The following is a 19,971-nucleotide window of genomic DNA, read 5'->3' as shown; positions in this document are numbered from 1 at the left end:
TCACTCTTGCCTTTGCTCTTCCCACTTGAACCCCACCATCCTCTTGCTACTTCCTTGAAAGTGTCAAAGTCTTTTTGCCTCAGAGTCCCCTCACAGGGATCATTCTGATCTCAGATCAAAGGTCACTTTCTTGAGGAAATTCTCCCAGGCCCACCAGACTAAGAGTTTCTCCTGTAACAAATCCTCCTAGCTCTCTGCACTTCTCCATCCTAACATGGGTCATAATTACATATCTAATTTACTTATTTGTTTAATAGTTCTATTTGACATTATACTGTAAGCACCCAGAAAGCAGAAACCATAGTAGTGCTTCTCATTATTATGTCCCAACACAAAGCATAAAACCTAGGACATAGTAGAAATTCAGTTAACTATTGCATAATAAACATGTTGATGTAAGAAATGTCCAAACCTGTACAGAATTTTTACAAAAATTTATCTGAGCCAAATAGAGGATGTGCCTTGGAAGCAAGATTTCAACAGACTAAAATAAATGCTCCAGAAAATAACAGATTGCAGTGTCTTCTTTGGATTTGAGATTAGGGAGGGATTACATAAAGGTAGAAGAAAGCAAAGCAGGGATCAAATTACAAAATAGTTAAGATTATATGCTATCTTAAGTGTGGTCACATTGTAAAATAGGGGTGTGAAAGGAGTCATTTCGAAAGTGTATTACCCTAGATCCTCAGAAACAATGGACAGAGCTTTCTTAAAGAATTTATATGTCAGGGATGATTACCTAACATGACCTGCCCAGTTAGGAATTTATGATCAAATCACCTCATGATGTCACTTTCCGTAGAGTCACTTTCCCTTTTTTGTCCACAACAGCATGAGATGACAAGAAATGGTCAAATGTTGGCATAGGAAATTTGGGCTACATTTAAGGACATTTCTGATCACCAATGAACATGGTGATAAGGTCCCCAAATAAGACTGAAGAATCATCTCCTATGCAGACTCTTAAAAACTGAATACATATATTGAGAGAGAGAGAGAGAGACAGAGAGAGAGAAAGACAGACAGACAGACAGAGAACTACGCTGCCCATATAGTCACTACTAGCCACACGTGGCTATTGAGTTCTTCAAATATGACTAGTCTGGTTGAGATGTGCCATAATTATTAAATGAACAACAGAATTCAGAATACTGGCAAAAATGTAAAATATCTCATTAATAATTTTTATATTGATTACATGTTGAAATAATATTTTCGGTATATTGGGTTAAATAAAATATATTGTTAAACTTAATTTTATTTCTTTTTATCTTTTTTAAATATGACTACTAGGAAATTTACAATATATGTAGTTCACATTTTATTTCTATTAAACCATAATGGTCTACAGTATTTAAGAATGATAATGCCTGAAGATAGGAATGATAGAGTAAGAAAAGCTTTTGACATGGATTTGAACACTGTAAGAAGTGACGGGGAATCTTCTGATAGTGGTGCTTTCTCCCAGTACCACCCAACCCCACTTAGCTGTGCCTGTGATACTTCACCACACATTCAAATATTTGTTCAATAATTGCCCCACTTGCTCAATCTTTACAAACTGAATTTCAAAGCATCTCCTTATGCTGTTATTTAATTAGTATCCTAAAAGCTAACAAAAAGTTTGCAAAGTTCAGTTGTCTCACTTTACTGAATTCTAACCAGTCAGTTTGTTGATAGAGTGAGTGATTGAGACAGTTTGTCATGATGAATCATTTCTATCCAAGGTAACCAGGAACCAAACACTGCAAGCAGCAGCTCTGTTTAGAACTGTAGTCATGGGGATTCATGGAATCTTTTCACACCTCTGAAAGTTTCACCTCTTCTCAGAGTTTTCTTTGTATTCCTATAGCAGTTTGCCCATGTTTTTTTAACATGTTCTCTTCCTCTTAAGACCCTGAGGCAAATGATGTATGGATTTATCTTGGTATCGTAGCATCTAACTTAGCACAGTGCTCAGCACAAAGTAGGCCCTTAATAAATCTTTTCTGGAATGTGTTGGACATACAAATGTTTCCTCACTCTGATCACTCCTTGACTCTATCCTCAACACTTACTACAGATTCAATTTATGGGCTTATAGTTAATAAGCCATTATTAACTATAATTTACCATAGACTTTTTAGGACCATTTTAAGAGTATGTGTTTGAAGTGGCTAAATCAAAGAGAGAGTTTTAAACATCCCTATAATGCCTAGGGCTATGTTTTAAGCATTTTACAAGTTCAATAGATACTAAATGAATAATAAATTATAATCTCAAGACCAACTCTGTTCCCACATACAAATAAAGGACCTGACCAGTGATTGCTCATAATGTACCCCACTTCCTGGATAACACTCCAAGCTTATGTATAAAATTATGACTCACCTGGCCAAGAAGAAGGTGTAGGTAGACACATTGTGCCTCCTCACACAATCAAAAGAAGGACAATAACAATTTAAAAACAAAAAACAACCAGAACTGACAGAAAATCAAACTGTATGGAAGTCCAACAACCAAGGAGTTAAAGAAGATACATTCATCCAGACTGGTGGGAGGGGTAGAGTTGGGCAGCCAAGGTAGAGAGGGCTTGCAGCAAAGCAGTGGCTGGTGGACCCAGCAAGGTGGCAGATCGTGGAGCAGGGCAAGGGACCCAAGGTGGCTGGCAGAGTGGGTGGTACCACATTCACATGCAGATAAACCAGGCAAAACTGGGGAGGGGGTCGGACCACACAACCTGGAGCCCCAGTGCAGGGAAATAAAGCCTCAAACCACCAATTGAAAATACCTTTGAGGGTTGAGGTGCAGGGAGAAATTCCCAGCCTCACAGGAGAGTTCGCTGGAGTGACCCACAGGATCCTAGAATGTACACAAGCCCACCCACCCGGGACTCAGCACCACAAGGGCCCACTTTGCTTGTGGGAAGTTGGTGGGGGGGGGTGACTGAAATCCAGCAGAGAGCAGAGCAAGCACCATTGTTCCCTCTTAGACCCCTTCCCCACATACAGCACCACACCCCAGCAACTGGGTTGCCCTGCCCTGGTGAACACCTAAAGCTCTACCCCTCACTACATAACAGGTGTGCTGAGAAAAAAAAAATGGTCCAAATAAAAGAACAGATCGAAGCTCCATAAAAAAGAAAACTAAATGATGAAGAGATAGCCAACCTATCAGATGCACAGTTTGAAACACTGGTAATCAGGATGCTCACAGAATTGGTTGAATTTGATCACAAATTAGATAAAAAATGAAGGCTATGCTAAGTGAAATAAAGGAAAGTGTACAGGGAACCAATAGTGATGGGAAGGAAACTGGGACTCAAATCAACAGTTTGGAACAAAAGGAAGAAACAAATAACCAACCAGAAAAGAATGAAGAAACAAGAATTCAAAAAATGAGGAGGGGCTTAGGAACCTCTAGGACATCTTTAAATGTACCAACATCTGAATTATAGGGGTACCAGGAGGAGAAGAGGAAGAGCAACAAGTGAAAACTTATTTGAACAAATAATAAAGAAGAGCTTCCCCAATCTGGCAAAGGAAATAGACTTCCAGGAAGTCCAGGAAGCTCAGAGATTCCCAAAGAACTTGGACCCAAGGAGAAAAACACCAAGGTACATCACAGTTACATTACTCAAGATTAAAATTAAAGAGAGAATCCTAGAAGCAGCAAGAGATAAGGGGACAGTAACCTACAAAGTAGTTCCCATAAGACTTCCAGCTGATTTCTCAAAAGAGACCTTGCAGGCAAAAAGGGGCTGGAAAGAAATATTCCAAGTCATGAAAGGCAAGGACCTACGTCCAAGAGTACTCTATCCAACAAAGCTTTCATTTAGAATGGAAGGGCAGATAATGTGCTTCCCAGATAAGGTCAAATTAAAGGAGTTCATCATCACCAAGCCCTTATTATATGAAATGTTAAAGGGATTTATCTAAGAAAATAAGATACAAAATATGAACAGTAAAATAACAGCAAACTCACAATCTTTAACAACCACACCCAAAACAAAAACCAAAACAAACTAAGCAAACAACTAGAACAGGAATGCAATGACAGAAATGGAGGTCACATGGAGGGTTAGCAACAGGGGAATGGGAGGAGGAGAGAGGGCAAAAAGGTATAGAGAATAAGTAGCATAGATGGTAGGTAGAAAATAGACAGGGGGACGGTAAGAATAGTATGGGAAATGTAGAAGCCAAAGAACTTATATGTATGATCCATGGACAGGAACTAAGGGAGGGGGGAATGCAGGTGGGAGGGGGTGTGCAGGGTGGAGGGGAGTGAAGGGGGGAAAATGGGACAACTGTAATAGCATAATCAATAAAATATATTAAAAAATTATTATTCACACAACTAAGTGAGTGTACCTCCAAAATGGAAGTTACAGTTTAACATAAGCTGCTACCACTGAAATATGAAGGCTAAATGATTTCTTTTGAACATAAATTCTATAGGACATAGAGATATTGAAAAACTACAAGAGCATGTACTGAAAATTTTATCTTGGGCAATTAGGTCTAGGGGAATAGAACAACAAAGAAGTTGCATGTACATGATGGACTAATATATACAAACTTCATGACTGACCAGCCACACCCAACCCCTTTCCTCTGCATAGGACACAGAGAGGTGCAGCAGCATGTTGGCTGCCAGAAACCAACACAAGGAGAAGATAAGCTTGTGCTGGCAGCATGAAGAGTTGCTTGTTTCAGCAAAGCATCAGGCAGTCTAACTAGGTGAAGGACAACACAGCAAATATTAAATAGTTTTATAAGTTTTTGCTAATAAGAGGGCAATCCAAGTATACTCTTGGGCTGAGTGCAATACCTGAATAAAATGTGAACATTAGCCACTGAGGTATAAGTAAATTGGAAATTCAGTTTTAGGAATTTCAATCAAAGGAGTCTCATCAAGAAGTCACAATCTCAAGGCAGAAAAGATTTTGCATCACAGCATTTTTTCTTCCACACTAGTAGCGCAGGCAGCAATAGTATTACAAGAGAGTTTCTAATTGCAAAGGTGTGTGTGTGTGTAGATGCTTTCAAATTTTGTAAACCTGAATAATCAATATTTATACATATAAATGACATAAATAGCTGACCTGGTCTATGTCCAGGCCACTACTACTTTTATTCTTGGTGGTCATCGACTGCCTTAGCAATGTACTAGAAAAAAATATGCATGAAGAAATTGCAATCCCATTTCAGTAACTGATAGACATTGAGTCATATGCTTTGTGGCAGTCATAACCTCTAGCCATTTCATTTTTCCATAAACAAAGGAATAATCTATTGATGTAGATTCAACTGGGGACATAAACATTATTTGTTCCAACATATTCTCTTCTCCCTAAGAACTGCAATTTACCATTTCCCAGACAACCAATGTTGCAAAGAGGTTCCATACAAACTCATATAAGCCAATTTAACCCATTGTGTGGCTGATATGTTATAGAAGAAGAAAATGAGAAGTAAATAGGGAAGGGGCTGGAAGGAAATATGAGACCTATAGAGCAGTAGTCATTGGAAAATGCCAAAAGGAATTGTAAATTGATTTGAGCCATATTATGAATTAATTAAGATATTGGATTATCTAAGAATTCAATAACAAATTGTGATGTTTTTACAGGGAAGGTACCTGAAATAATTTTCTAAAATTAAGCCTGTTTTATATCACTTTTTGCCTAGAAAAAGATTAAAAGGAAGAACAGTAAAAGGGTAGTTATGCCTAATAAAAAAAAATCAAAGGAATTCCTTCATTCACCCCTACTTAATGGAGATATAGGAAAGGAAATGAAGTATTTGGTGTGCTAAATGCTTTAACAAAATGTGGGGTGACATGCAACAAAAAGGAGTGGCATCTACCTAAATCTGAGAGATCATCAAGAAAGGTGTGGGGAATGATTTCAGGGAATTGAAAGATGTTAAAGTGCAGACAAAAATATTCTAAACAAAAACCAAAATAATACTTCTGAAGGCAAGAGAAATAATAGAGTCAAGAAAGACTCCCAGTTTTCTGGTCTTAGCTCTAGGGACATAGTAGTACCATTCATCAAGAAAGGAAACAAAGAGGAGGAAGATGTGAATTTAGTTTTGAATGTGTGAGTCTGAGGTACCTAAGGAACATAGAAGTGGTGGTATCTCAGGATCAGGTAGGTATCTGGAGTTGAGGCTCGTGAGAGATTTCTGGGCTGAAAACACAGATTTTTTTTTTAGCCACAGAGATAGTAATAGTAAGTTTTGAAGAAAACAAATTACCTCTCTCCCTGCCTCAGGAGAGTACTGATGTGGGAAGGGGCCCTAGACAAGAACCCCAAAGAATAGGGCAACAAAAACAGAATGGCCAGAATGGCTGGAGGAAAAACAAAAGATGCCACCAAAGCAAAATAAAAGGAGGATTTCAAGAAGAAAAGTGTGATCAACAAAGGATGATCATGGAAGATGAGGACTGATAAGTATCCACAGAATTTGGTTACATGGGGGCCATTGGAAACTCCAGTAAGAGCAATATAGCAGGAGGCTACAGGAGGACCAAAACAGAATTGTGGTGGACTGAGAGGTAGAGACATGTAGGTAGACATTTCTCAAAAAGTGTGCCTGTCAAGATGTACTGGGAGTAATATATATTGAATGTAATATAGGCTTGAGGGAGGCCTTCTGCTTTGTTTTGCTTTATTTACATGCTCAAGCAAAAGAGCCAGCAAGAGAAGGGAAGAATATAGAGATACAGGAGAAAAAGGGGTAATCAAGAGGCTGAGGAAGTTATAAAAGATGGAAAGAATGGGATTCAGAGCCCAGGGAAAAGGGATTAACCTAAGATAAGAGGACTGCATCCTTCATTAGAGGAAAAAAATAAAATTTTAAAGAAGGAAGAGTAGGATAGGTAAGATAATAAATTTATTGACCAAAGTTAAAGATGGGCTTTTTTTTATGATTTCTACTCTTTCTATGCAGCAACAAATCAACTCATCAGCTGAGAAGAGGACAGAGTAAGGTGCAGAGTGACTACACTGAGGAGAATGAAGAGTAGGAGAGAGGGCTGATTCTACACACATGAAGATTTGCCAAAAACACAGCCAAGGGTCTAATAAGGTGCGGTGGTTTTCACCAATAACTGGTTGAAGTGCTGACTTGGAGTATGGGCTCCAAGCTCTAACATTTATGGACTGGGAGAAAATAGAGAAGTGAAGAGACTGGAAGCTCCTATGAGATAAAAGAATACTTGTTGAAGGCAAAGATTAACAGACCCCAAAAATTAGGAACTTAAGTTTAATATTATGAATGTAGAGCAATTACAGATGATGGCAAGATTCAGGGCTTGGCCACTGGAGTAGGTGCAGAAGTTGGTGGAGATAAGGAGCATGGGAGTTGATATACTCACAGAAGTGGGCAGAAAAGTTGTGATGAATGCCAAAATTAGAGTGTTTAAAAAGAAAAGACAGAGGACGGGGATGTCAGGAGAACATAAAAACCAACATGAAGAATTTCCAATGGCCAAAGCTCTTAGAGCAACAAACAAAAATGGTATTGGATGATAGCACAAAAATAAAATAAATATCCATAAGTTTATACAGATACAAATGAGTGATTAAATAAATAGGAAAGAAAGGACAAACATTTCATTGTACAATTTTAAATAGCAAAGTCCCGGCCAAGATGGAGACATAGGTAGAAACCCTTTGCTTCCTTGCACAACCAAAAGGAGGATAACAAATCATCTAAAATCAATAAACAACCAGAAGTGACAGAAAATCAAACTGCATGAAACTCCAACAACCAAGGAATTAAAGAAACAGTCAACCAGATCAACCAGACCAGTAAGATGGGCTGACCTGGAGAGAACCCATGCCAAGGCAGTGGACCTCATGGGCAAGGCTGACTAAATGGGAAACTGACACTCAGAGCAGACTGTGGACTATGGCGGGAGTTGCCTCAGTGGGAGAAACTCCCAGCCTCACACGACTTCATTGGAAAGTGGGGCTAGAGCCGAGCAGGTGAGCTGCATTGTTCCCTCTCTGGTCCCTCCCCCACAGGCAGCATCACAGTGCAGCAGGGAGGGTTGTCCTGCCCTGGTAAATACCTAAGGCCCAACCTCCTTACAACTTAACAGGTACCCCAAGAGAAAGAAATATGGCCCTAAAGAAAGAACAGAGCAAAACTCCAGAAAGAGAGCTAAGTAATGAAGAGATAGAAATCTATCTGATTGAGAGTTTAAAGCCCTGGTAATCAACATGCTCACAGAACTGATTGAGCTTGGTCAACAAATGAAAGATACCCAAAGTGAAATAAAACAAACTATTCAGGGAACTATCAGTGACAGGAAAGAAACTGGGACTCAAATCAATGATTTGGAGAAGAAGGAAGAAAAAACATTCAACCAGAACAGAATGAAGAAACAAGAATTCAAAAAAAAATGAGGAGAGGCTGAGGAACCTCTGGAATAACTTTAAATGTTCAAATATTTGAGTTACAGGGGTGCCAGGAGTAGAACAAGAGAAAGAAATTGAAAACTTATTTGAAAAAATAATAAAGGAAAACTTTCCCAGTCTGGCAAAGGAAACAGACTTCCAGGAAGTTCAGAAACCTCAGAGAGCCCCAAAGAAGTGGTACCCAAAGAGTCCAAAGAACATCATCATTAAGTTACCCAAGATTAAAGATAAGGAGAAAATCTTAAAAGCTGCAAGCAGATAGGAGATAGTTACCTACAAAGGAATACCCATAAGACGGACGATCAGCTGATTTCTCAAAGGAAACCTTGTGGACAAGAGGGGGCTGGAAAGAAGTATTCCAAGTCATGAAAGGCAAGGACCTACATCCAAGATTACTCTATACAGCAAAGCTATTATTTAGAATGGAAGGATAGATAAAATGCTTCCCAGATAAGGTCAAGTTAAAGGAGTTCATCATCACCAAGCCCTTATTATGTGAAATGTTAAAGGGACTTATCTAAGAAATTGAAGAAGATCAAAACCTATGAGCAGCAAAATTACAACAAATTAACAACTATCAACAAATGAACCTAAGAGAAAAAGAAAAACAAGGAAAACAAAAACTAAGCAAACAACTAGAACAGAAACAGAATCAGAGAAATGGACATCACATGGAGGGTTTTCAGTGGGGAGAGAGAAGAGAGGAATAGTGAGGTAAAGGCATAGGGAAGAAGCATAATTGGTAGGCATAAAATAGATGAGGAGAGGTCAAAAATGGAATAGGAAACAGAGAATTCAAAGAACTTATATGTAAAATCCATGGACATGAACTAAGGTGGGGGTATGCTAGAGGTTTGGGGGTGCAGGGCAGAGAGGGGATAAGGGGAAAAATTAGGAAAACTGTAATAGCATAATCAATAAAATATACTTTAAAAATTCTTTAAATAATAAATGTAGAAGAAATGAGGGAAACAAAATCACCACAGCAATCACCACAGACAAATGCTAAAAGTTGTCACCAAAACATTAAGGAGAAACAGAATGTTTACATAGCCTCAAACTATATTTCCAAATAGATTTATTTATCACTGTTGTCATTTTAATGTATGCCCAAATACTTTTCAATATTTCCCCCTCCAGGAAGGGGAGCTTAATTCTCTTTCCCTTAAGCATGGGTTAGGCTTAGTGACTCACTTTTCCCCAAAAGAGGGGGGAATGAAAGGGAGGAAAATAGTAATTTTATAGTGGAGAGACCCATCAAACACTGCCTGAACCAAAGTGATCAAGGTTTACATCACCAGCATGAAGTCATGATGACATCATGCACCCCCTAATATGACATGAGGGGTGCCTCACTTCTGTGGCTCTGGTAGTCTTCCTCAAATCCATAGCCACAGTCTAATCATGAGAAACATCTGCCAAACCCAAATTGATGGACCTTGTACAAAACATCTGACCAGTAATCTTCAAAAGTCCCAAAGTCATGAGAAAGAAGAAAGACTGGAACAAGGAAATACAGGTTGGAAAAAACTAATGGGACATGACAACTAAATGCAATGTGATACTGGATTGGGTCTTAGAAAAAAGACTTTAGTGAAATGCAGTGAAGTGAGTCCAAATAAAACCTGTTGTTTAGTTAAATTGTGTTGTACCAATGCTAATTTTCTAGTCTTGATAAATGTGTCAAAGTTAGACTAGAGGTTGACATCAGGGAAGCTGCCTGAAGGGTATATGGGAACAATATATACTTTGTTAAAACTGTTTTGTAATTAAGAATTCTTTCAAAATAAAAAATTTAAGAGAAAAGCTTTGATGAATAAGAATGAGTGGTTAGGAGACCAGTATGCTATTGAAAGATAGAGGATGTAATGAGGGTCCAAGATGGACAGCGTGAGGATCAATGGAGTAGGAGGTTTCACGAAATGGTGAAGACAGAGTCATTTGACACAACATTTAGAGTGAAGAGTAGGTACCAGGTTTTCATCTCTGCCCTATTGCCTAACATTTGTATAACTTGTAGCTGTTGCTATGTCTGGAGGTCAAATAAAAAAAAAGTGTTCACAACTTTTGGTAATTATCTGATCCAAGTATATGTAGACCACTGGTCCTGATTAGAAAGGCCATCATCCTTGAATTCTGTTAGCATTATCAATCAGCTCCATTCCATTCTCCATGGCAGAACTATGCTATTTCCTGCTTCAAAGTTTGCAGCTCCCATAAACAGTTTCATAAGTGATCTGAGGAAACCACAAGTCTAAACTGTTTTGCACAATAGAGATGACTGACATGTTTGGAACCTGGTGAATAATTAAGCTCTCTGCCCATCTTTTTCAGCTTTTCCTACCTCCTACCAAGAGGAAAGTTTTTCTACAAAGTACTCTAAACATTAGGTCAAATCAGCCAAAAAAAAAAGGATTTTGAAAAATTAAAGTTTGTTGACTGCATGTAAAATGTTCAAACTAGTAATAAATGTTTTTACATAAATTATCTCACTCAGATCACTTAGAAAACATAAATAAAAATATAAAATCAGAGACATCAGGAAATACTACTTGAATTCTTTCAAAATAAAAAATTTGTGCTAATTAAAAAAAATAATAATGTATACTACTCTAAATTTAAGACTTAGGAAAAACAAGCATTGAAAGAATGAGAAGAAAAAAACTTTAAGGCACTGACAATAGCTTTAAGGCTCTTACACAATAGCTTTAAATAGCTTTTAACTCAACCCATGCTTTGTTTATCATGATTAAGGGCCAGCTCACAATCATGGCAGAATCACAACTGCAAACAGAGAGCTGTGCAACAAAGGAGAATGGCAAAGGCACACAGAGTAGACACCATTCATCACAACCAGGAAAACAACTCAACTCTGCATTAATATTCATCGCAAAGTTAAAAAAAACAACCCTCTCAACTTCGGAAGGGTTTCATTTGATCAACCATTCTGACAAATACAACTAGAATTAAAATGTATGATTATGGATAAGTGAAAGATAGATGATAGACAGACATAGATATAAAATGATAATAAATGTGTTTTAGGGACCAAATCTGAAACTTCAGTTAATAATATCCATTAGATTAAAAAATTTTAAAAAGGCCTTCTCTAAGACTAGTAATATTTGAGTACTTAAGTAAATAATTTAAAAAACTGCAATAAAACAACATTACAGTTCTTTTAGTGCTTGACTTTGGAGAAACTTAAAGTGCTTTATATTCAATATCAGTTTCACTCCCAGAGACTTATGTTGGAATCAGCATCATGACTAAGTAAATTAATCTGTTCAAAGGCAAAGCTGACTGGGCCAAATCAAATCCTGGGAGAGTGTTGTATGCAACATAGAAGAGTTATGGTGAAAATCTGGAAAGGCATACTGAGACTGTCCTAAATGACATCTCTTTTTTTAGCAGTAAAAAAAAATCACAAGCTAGAAACCAAAGAAAATGAATTTGAACAGATGGGAGATTTTTAGGCTTTACTTATATGGTCCCTGACTAAAACCAGAGACTTTGATAACTGTCACATTCAGATTTTCCTAGTAATTGTCTCTAAAATTAAATGCAGTATTGTCACACAACTCAAAATTTAAGACAAATTTAGTAAAGTACAGCATAGGGAATATAGTCAATAATACTGTGATAACTATGTATGGTGCCAGGTGGATAATGGAAATGTTAGGAGGAAAACTTTGAAAAGTGTATGATTGTCTAACCATTATGCTATACACCTGAAACTAATACAAAATAATATTGAAAGTAAACTATAATTGAAAAATAAAAATAATTAAGACAAATTTAATACATATACTGGGTCATATAATTTATTGGAATAAAGGACATATCTACTTTTTAAATTATTCTAGTCAACCAATAAACATATTCAGATAATTTTATTCACTTTTGATATTGTAATAACCAGGTTTTTAAAAAACGTTTTATTGAAATAAAAATATAGAGAAGTGTACGTATCTTTTTAGTTTGTCTTGTTTTAAATAGACTTTATTTTTATTGTAGTTGTATGTCTGCAGCAATATTGAGCAGAAAGTACAAAGGTTTCCCATAACCTACATAAGCATAACCTCTCCCACCCCTTAACATCCTCTACCAGAAGGTATATTTGTTAAAACTGGTGAACCTACACTGACATATCATGATCACCCAAAATTCATAGTTTACATTAGGGTTCACTATTGGCATTGTGCATTCCATGAATTTGGACAAGTGTATAACAACATGTATTTGTCATTAAAGTAACATACAGAGTATTTCCACTGCCCTAAACATCCTCTGTATTCCACCCATTCATTCCTCCCTGCCCCTAAACCCCTGATATTTTATTGTCCCATAATTTGCCTTTTCCAGAATGTCACAAAGTTGGAATCAAACAGTTTGTAGCCTTTTCAGATTGGCTTCTTTAACTTACCAACATGCTCTTATGGTTCCTCCATGTCTTTTCATGGCTTTAGGGCTCATTTCTTTTTAGCACTGAATAATATTCCATTGTCTGGATGCATCACAGTTTATTTACCCATTCACCTACTGAAGGACATCTTGATTGGTTACAAGTTTTGGCAATTATGAATAAAGCTGCTGTAAACATCTATGTGCAGGTCTTGGAATATACATACATTTTTAACTCTTTGGGGTAGATACCAAGGAGTGTGAGTTCTGGATCATACGGTAACAGTATATTTAGTTTTGTGAGAGATTGCCAAACTGCCTTCCAACATGGCTGTACCATTTTGCAGTCCCATCAACAATGAATGAGAGTTCCTGTTGCTCCACATCCTCTCCAGCATTTAGTATTGTCAGCATTCTGGATTTGGGCAGATAGGGGTGGAGTGGTATCTCATTGTTGCTTTAATTTACATTCTGCTGATAACATATGATATGGAGCATGATTTTATGTGCTTATTTACTTCTGTTTATTTTCTTTGGTGACGTGTCTGTTAAGGTCTTTGGCCCACTTGTTACTTGGGTTGTTTTCTTATGGTTGAGTTTTAAGAATTCTCTTTATATTTTAGATAACTGTCCTTTATCAGAAGTGTCTTTTACAAACATTTTCTCTCAATCTGTATCATGTCTTCTCATTCTCTTGACAAATGTCTTTTGCAGAGCAGAATTTTTAAATTTTAATGAATTCCAGCTTATCAATTCTAAAGTCACTGACAAATCCAAAGTCATCTAGGATTTCTCCTATGTCATCCTCTAGGAGTTTTATAGTTTTGCATTGTATATTTAGGTCTATGATCCATTTTGAATAAACTTTTGTTAAGGGTGGAAGGTCTGTGTTTAGATTCACTTTTTTTTTTTTTTTGCATGTGGAGATCCAGTTGTTCCAACGCTATTTGTTTAAAAGACGATCTTTGCTCCATTATTGTATTGTCTTTGCTCCTTTTATCAAGATCAGTTGACTATATTTATGTGGTCATACCTCTTAAATATAAAGGGTGGCAAATTTTCACACACTGAATATACCTAAATAATCATATTTTAAATATTATGGATATATCCAACTAAAGAAAAATTATTCAGTTTTCCATATGCATGTTCAAATATTATAAAAAATATTTGTTGGTATTTTTGTCTTTTGTAAATAGGTAACCATGTTCATCTTTTCTGAATGTCTTTTCACATATCAATTTTAAGAAGTTGGATCTTATTGTAAGAAAATAAAATTATCTGGTAACCTGCAAATTTGAGACTGAGCATATTCCTTATTCTAGTTCATTAGGTTTCCCACTGAATTCCAAATTGAGACTTGATCATTTAAATGAGGTAAAGTAGCTTTATTTCAGGTCTCCTGTCCTTTCTACAAATCTCAGACGCTAATGATGATTCTGAACATGTGGACTCTGAGTTCTGTTTGTAAGAAGGAAATACGGAGGAATGATGACCCTGTGGCTTTATTCACATTGCTTGTATGTGCACGAGAGACAGGGTTTGCCAAGCTTAGGATTAATATAAAGTGAAATGAGCTCAAAAGTAGTTGTTGAAACTTTCAAAGTCTTCTCAAAGTAGTGGGGTCCTTAGCTGTAGTTGTTGCAAACTATGTCAGTTATGCTCCAATCCCAGCAAATATATCCTCAACTCATACTTCCTTATACCCATAACACTATACAGATGTTTGTTCCAAGCCTAACAGTATGAATCAAAATGAGAACTGTTCATATAACTGAAAACTCCATGAGTAAATCTGACTTTAGCCACAGCTAGACCCAAGGGCTCAAACAAAGCCATCCAAATCTAACTCCTGTCACCCCATCTCTGCATAGACACCAATCTCAGGTAGGCTCTCTCACAGTAGTCTCAAGACAGCTCCTGGAGGTCACAGGGCTCTATCTTTTCTCATTCGCATCCAGTACAAAAGAGTCAGAGTTCTTTTTATAAAAATAATTTTAACATATTTTGATTATTCAATTACAGCTATCCCATTTTCCCCCTTTTATTCCCCTCTGCCCTGCACACCCTCTCCCACCCACATTTCCCCCCTTCAGTTTATGTCCAAGGGTCATACATATAAGTTCTTTGGCTATACATTTTCTATACTATTCTTCTTTCTGTCTATTTTTTACCTACCATTTATGCTACTTATTCTCTGTACCTGCCCCCACTCTCCCCCTCCCACTCCCCTGCTTATAATTCTCCACGTGATCTCCATTTCCGTCATTGCATTCCTGTTCTAGTTGTTTGCTTAGTTTGTTTTGGTTTTTGTTTTAGGTGTGGTTGTTAATAACCATGAGTTTGTTGTCATTTTACTGCTCATAGTTTTTATCTGCTTTTTCTTAGGTAAGTCCCTTTAACATTTCATATAATAAAGGCTTGGTGATGATGAACTCCTTTAATTTGACCTTATCTGGGAAGCACATTATCTGCCCTTCCATTCTAAATGAAAGCTTTGCTGGATAGAGTACTCTTGGATGTAGGTCCTTGCCTTTCGTGACTTAGAATACTTCTTTCCAGCCCCTGCTTGCCTGTAAGGTCTCTTTTGAGAAATCAGCTGGCAGTCTTATGGGAACTGCTTGTAGGTAACTCCCTCCTTTTCTCTTGCTGCGTTTAAGATTCTCTCCTTATCTTTAATCGTGGCTAATGTAATTGTGATGTGCCTGGATGTGTTCCTCTTTGGGTTCAACTTCTTTGGGACTCTCTGAGCTTCCTGGACTTCCTGGAAGTCTATTTCCTTTGCCAGATTGGGGAAGTTCTCCTTCATTATTTGTTCAAATAAGTTTTCAATTTCTTACTCTTCCCCTTCTCTTTCTGGTACCACAATGATTCAGATGTTGGACTGTTTAAAGATGTCCTGGACACTCCTAAGCCTCTCCTCATTTTTTTGAATTCTTGTTTCTTCATTCTTTTTTGATTGGATGTTTCTTTCTTCCTTCTGGTCCACACCATTGATTTGAGTCTCAATTTCCTTCCTGTCATTGTTGGTTCCCTATACATTTTCCTTTATTTCACTTAGCATAGTCTTCACTTTTTCATCTAATTTGTGGCCATATTCAACCAATTCTGTGAGCACCCTGATTACCAGTGTTTTGAACTGATAGGTTGGCTATCTCTTCATTGCTTAGTTTTCTTTTTTCTGGAGCTTCCATCTGTTCTTTCATTTGGGGCATTTTTTTGTCTCAGTGCACCTGTTACATAGTAAAAGGCAGAGTCAAAGGTGTTCACCAGGGCAGGACAACCCAGGTAGTTTCACTGTGATGCTGTATGTGGGGTGGGGTCTGAGAGGGAATAGTGCTGCTTGCTCCCATCTCTGCCAGTTTTCAGTCACTTCCCCTACTACCCACAACCAAATTTGGCTTTTCTGGTGCTGATTCCCATGTGGGTGGGCTTGTGTACATTCTAAGACCCTGTTGGTCTCTCCAGTGAACTCTCCTGTGAGGCTGGGAGTTTCTCCCACTGCCGCCTCAACCCCCACAGGTGTTTTCAATCAGAGCTTTGAGGCTTTATTTCCATGTGCTGGAGCCCTGTGTTGAGAGGTCTGTCTGGCTCCCCAGTTGTTCCTCCTGGTTTATCTGCACCCAAATGTGGGACCACCCAGTCTGCAATCCGCCAGCTCGCTGCAAGTCCTCTCTACCTGCCTGCCCATTTCTGCCCCTTCTACTGGTTGGATGAATATTTCTTTTTTAACTCCTTGATTGTTGGACTTACATACAGTTCGATTTTCTGTGAGTTCTAGTTGTTTTTTGTTTTTAAATTTGTTGCTATCCTTCTTTTGGTTGTGCGAGGAGGCACAGTGTGTCTACCTATACCTCCATCTTGGCCGGAAGTCTCAAGAGTCAGAGTCATTGTGCCAGGATTCCCATCCAACCAAGGATTCATGTGTCTCATTGTCTCCAATCTGATCACATGACTTTCTCTGAACAAATCGTTAAAACCAGGTATATGTTCAACCTTAGATGGGCATAGAAACAATACTTCTTCATAAGCTCAAAGAAAAATGGGAATTCAACTATACTGGAAGAAGGAAAAATAAGTACTGTGAACCCAAAATACTTCAGCATCCTCCATTAGTAATCCAGTCAATCAGTAAAAGTTAGGGAACCTGCTTAATCTGTAAAGACTTCTGCATAAGGTTACCAGTCCCATATCAGTATAACCTCCTTCTCATGAAGTAGAGTCTTTCTCAGTGGTGCCAAAACAAAACAGAACACCTTTACATAAAATGAAGACAAGGGAAGCTGGATTTGTTTGGAACATTTTCACCAGATAGATCAATCTGTGAAGAGCTGGACTGACATGATTAATACATAAAGCATTAACTCCTATGATTTAATAAAGTTCACCTATGGAAGTCAGAGCTGTGATCTTGAAAGGAGGACTGGCTGCTCATTGAAAAGTTCTGAAATGCTTCCACTGTGGCATAACAAGAAATAAAATAAGAACTCATACAAAGAAAGACTCCAGAAAAGTAATACAACAGAACACATTCAGTAACATTGTTTACATTAAAATAAACCTATTGGCCAAGCTGTCTGAACTTGGTGTAGAAGCCTAGTGCACTAGGGCAGCCACCCAAAAGGACCCATTCTAAGAACCTAACTATTGCTAGAAAGGTGAACACTCAGCAGGGGTTTTCTTAAAAGGATAATCAGAAAACAGTGGGGCCAAAGGCTCATCATATGGTTGTGAAAAATGCTAGCTTTTTCTTAAGGCCCATTCAGAAAAAGGACAAGTTTTCAACAATCTATGCTAAATGTGCCATGTTATAAATTAATGGGTAATCACAATAATATGTATGTAATTGCACAGTGATTATAAAAGCAGTGTGTTAAGTTTCCTTCACTGTTTCTGGATCTCTCTCAGAAATCCTTATCTGTTAGGTCTGCAATGGCATTATTCTTTTGTTATATGTGTTGAATGAATAGATGCATGATGCATGAATGAAGTAAATTAACTAATGATTGAACTTGACAAATTTTCACATGGGGTTAATTTTCTAATATAAATTTATGTGCACAAGAATTGGGAGTATTTGCTTATTCTTGCAAAAAAGATTTTGCTATATAAGCTAATTTCAGATTGCATTACCAAGACATTTTTTTTAAATATCATTAAAATCCCTATATTTAAGCCTTCCTCGTCAAAACAGGGTCTTTGAACAAGTTAGAGAAGGTGTCCCTCAAGGATGGATAGAGATCCTTGGGCATGTGACTTGGTGAAAAGATGGAGCCCTGGTGTAAAGATAAAAGGGTCCCCATTCTCTGAAATACCCAGGGGAGTGGCAAGAGACTGGGCTGAATTTCCACCTCCACAACCACATCTTTGTTGAAAGCATAAGTGGTACAACTCTGGCTCAGCCATAAGAATGCAGATCAATTATAAAGAAAGGAGCAAAATTAGAAATTTCTTGCTATTTTGTTTCATGGAGTCATCTCTCACAGTCCAGATTCTGTTAATAAATGTTATACTCAGTAGTTGTATAAACATCTAATAGAATATATTTAAATGTTTTTGTTTTTTTATCTTTTTTTCCTCTTTTTTAATTGTTGTTCAAGTACCGTTGACTCCATTTTCCACACCTAATAGAAGATACTTAAATGTTAAAAATTCAAATTTCCCTCAAAGTGTTTTTCAACCTATTCCTTCTTATCAATATGATTTTTCCTGAAGACCATGTGAATAAAATCATTAAAAGGGTAATATATGTACTATTATATGGTCACAAAGACTTTGTAGTCTAAACTTATGGAACATTTTCAAATTAACATGTTATTGCTATCCCAAGGTTATCTTTTTACTTCATCTTTTGCATCAGTGAGGTTTATTTTCCCCTATGACTTGCCAATGGCTAATGTGAGCAACTTAAGTTTCCCCATTCTAAATTCTAAGAGATGGGATACACTCAGAGCAGGGAAAATGGAGAAATAGTGATAGAAAATGGTACTGGAATCTATTTTATCCTGAAGCAATAACAAAAATGAATTTAATTTGCACAAAAGGATTCTCATTTGCAGCCAAAGGACTAAAAAGATCCTCCTATTTTCTTATTAGGAAGGTACACATGCCACATTCTTTTCTGGCTACCTTATAGCCATGAAATGAGCTTGACCCTCTCAGGTGTTATGCTTTGCAAACTGAGGCATGTTCTGCATGTTGAAAGAGAAAGAAGTGGTCTGTAAGCAGCAGATCTAGTTTCACATTTCAGCATTTTTTAACAACTGTCCTCATCCTTGGCAAATCACTGAGTATCTCAATTTCATTAGCTATAAGATGGAGGTTGGGCTAAAGAGGCGATTATGCTGATAGCAGCAGCTATCACTTATGGACACAGCCTGCGATGTACATTGTACCTAGCACTGGGGTGAGCACTTGCAGTTACATTGTCTCATTTACCTCTTACAAGTCCTTTAAAGTGCATGATTTTATAGGAGAGAAGCTGAAACTTGGAAGGGTCAAATAACCTAGCAGAGGCCTTGATAGAGTGGCAGGTATCAGGGCCAGGATATAGCTAGAGGTCTCATTGAAAAGTCCATCTGGGATTGCTTCTTGCATATTTACAGGCTAACTGAAAAGTGGCTTATAATATGAATCTCAGACAACAGCCATCTGCAGGTTTTCTTTTATCCACATATGTAAGTGCTTTAACTCCAGAAGCATACACCGAGTTTTCCAAAACACTAGTGAAAAAGTAACATGTCTGCTCTCTTAGTGAGCATGCAAAGGGTGGCTCTCTGCAGACTTGGGAAATACAGATTGTAACTGCCACATCCACTGCTGTGTCATATCATTAGGTATTTATATGGCTCATAGTACAGATTCAAATTTCATTTTGTACAACTCCTAAGCCAGCCAGAGAAAGTTAAATATCATGTGATTTCACTTATATGTGGAATCTAATGAACAAAATAAACAAACAAAATAGGAACAGACTCATAGATACCAAGAACCGACTGACAGCTGTCAGAGGGGACTGGGTGAATAAGGCAAAGGGAGTAGTAAGCAGTACAAACTAATAGTTGCAGAACAGCCACAGAGATTCAGATTGCAGCATGGAGAATGTAGTCAATAATGTTGAGATAATGGGGTATGGGGCAGGTGGGTGCCTGGGTCAG

Source organism: Phyllostomus hastatus, unplaced genomic scaffold, assembly GCF_019186645.2.
Source record: "Phyllostomus hastatus isolate PE091 unplaced genomic scaffold, TTU_PhHast_1.1 phas_contig_16, whole genome shotgun sequence".
Lineage (NCBI taxonomy): Eukaryota > Metazoa > Chordata > Mammalia > Chiroptera > Phyllostomidae > Phyllostomus > Phyllostomus hastatus.
Note: the sequence above shows the minus strand (reverse complement) of the source record.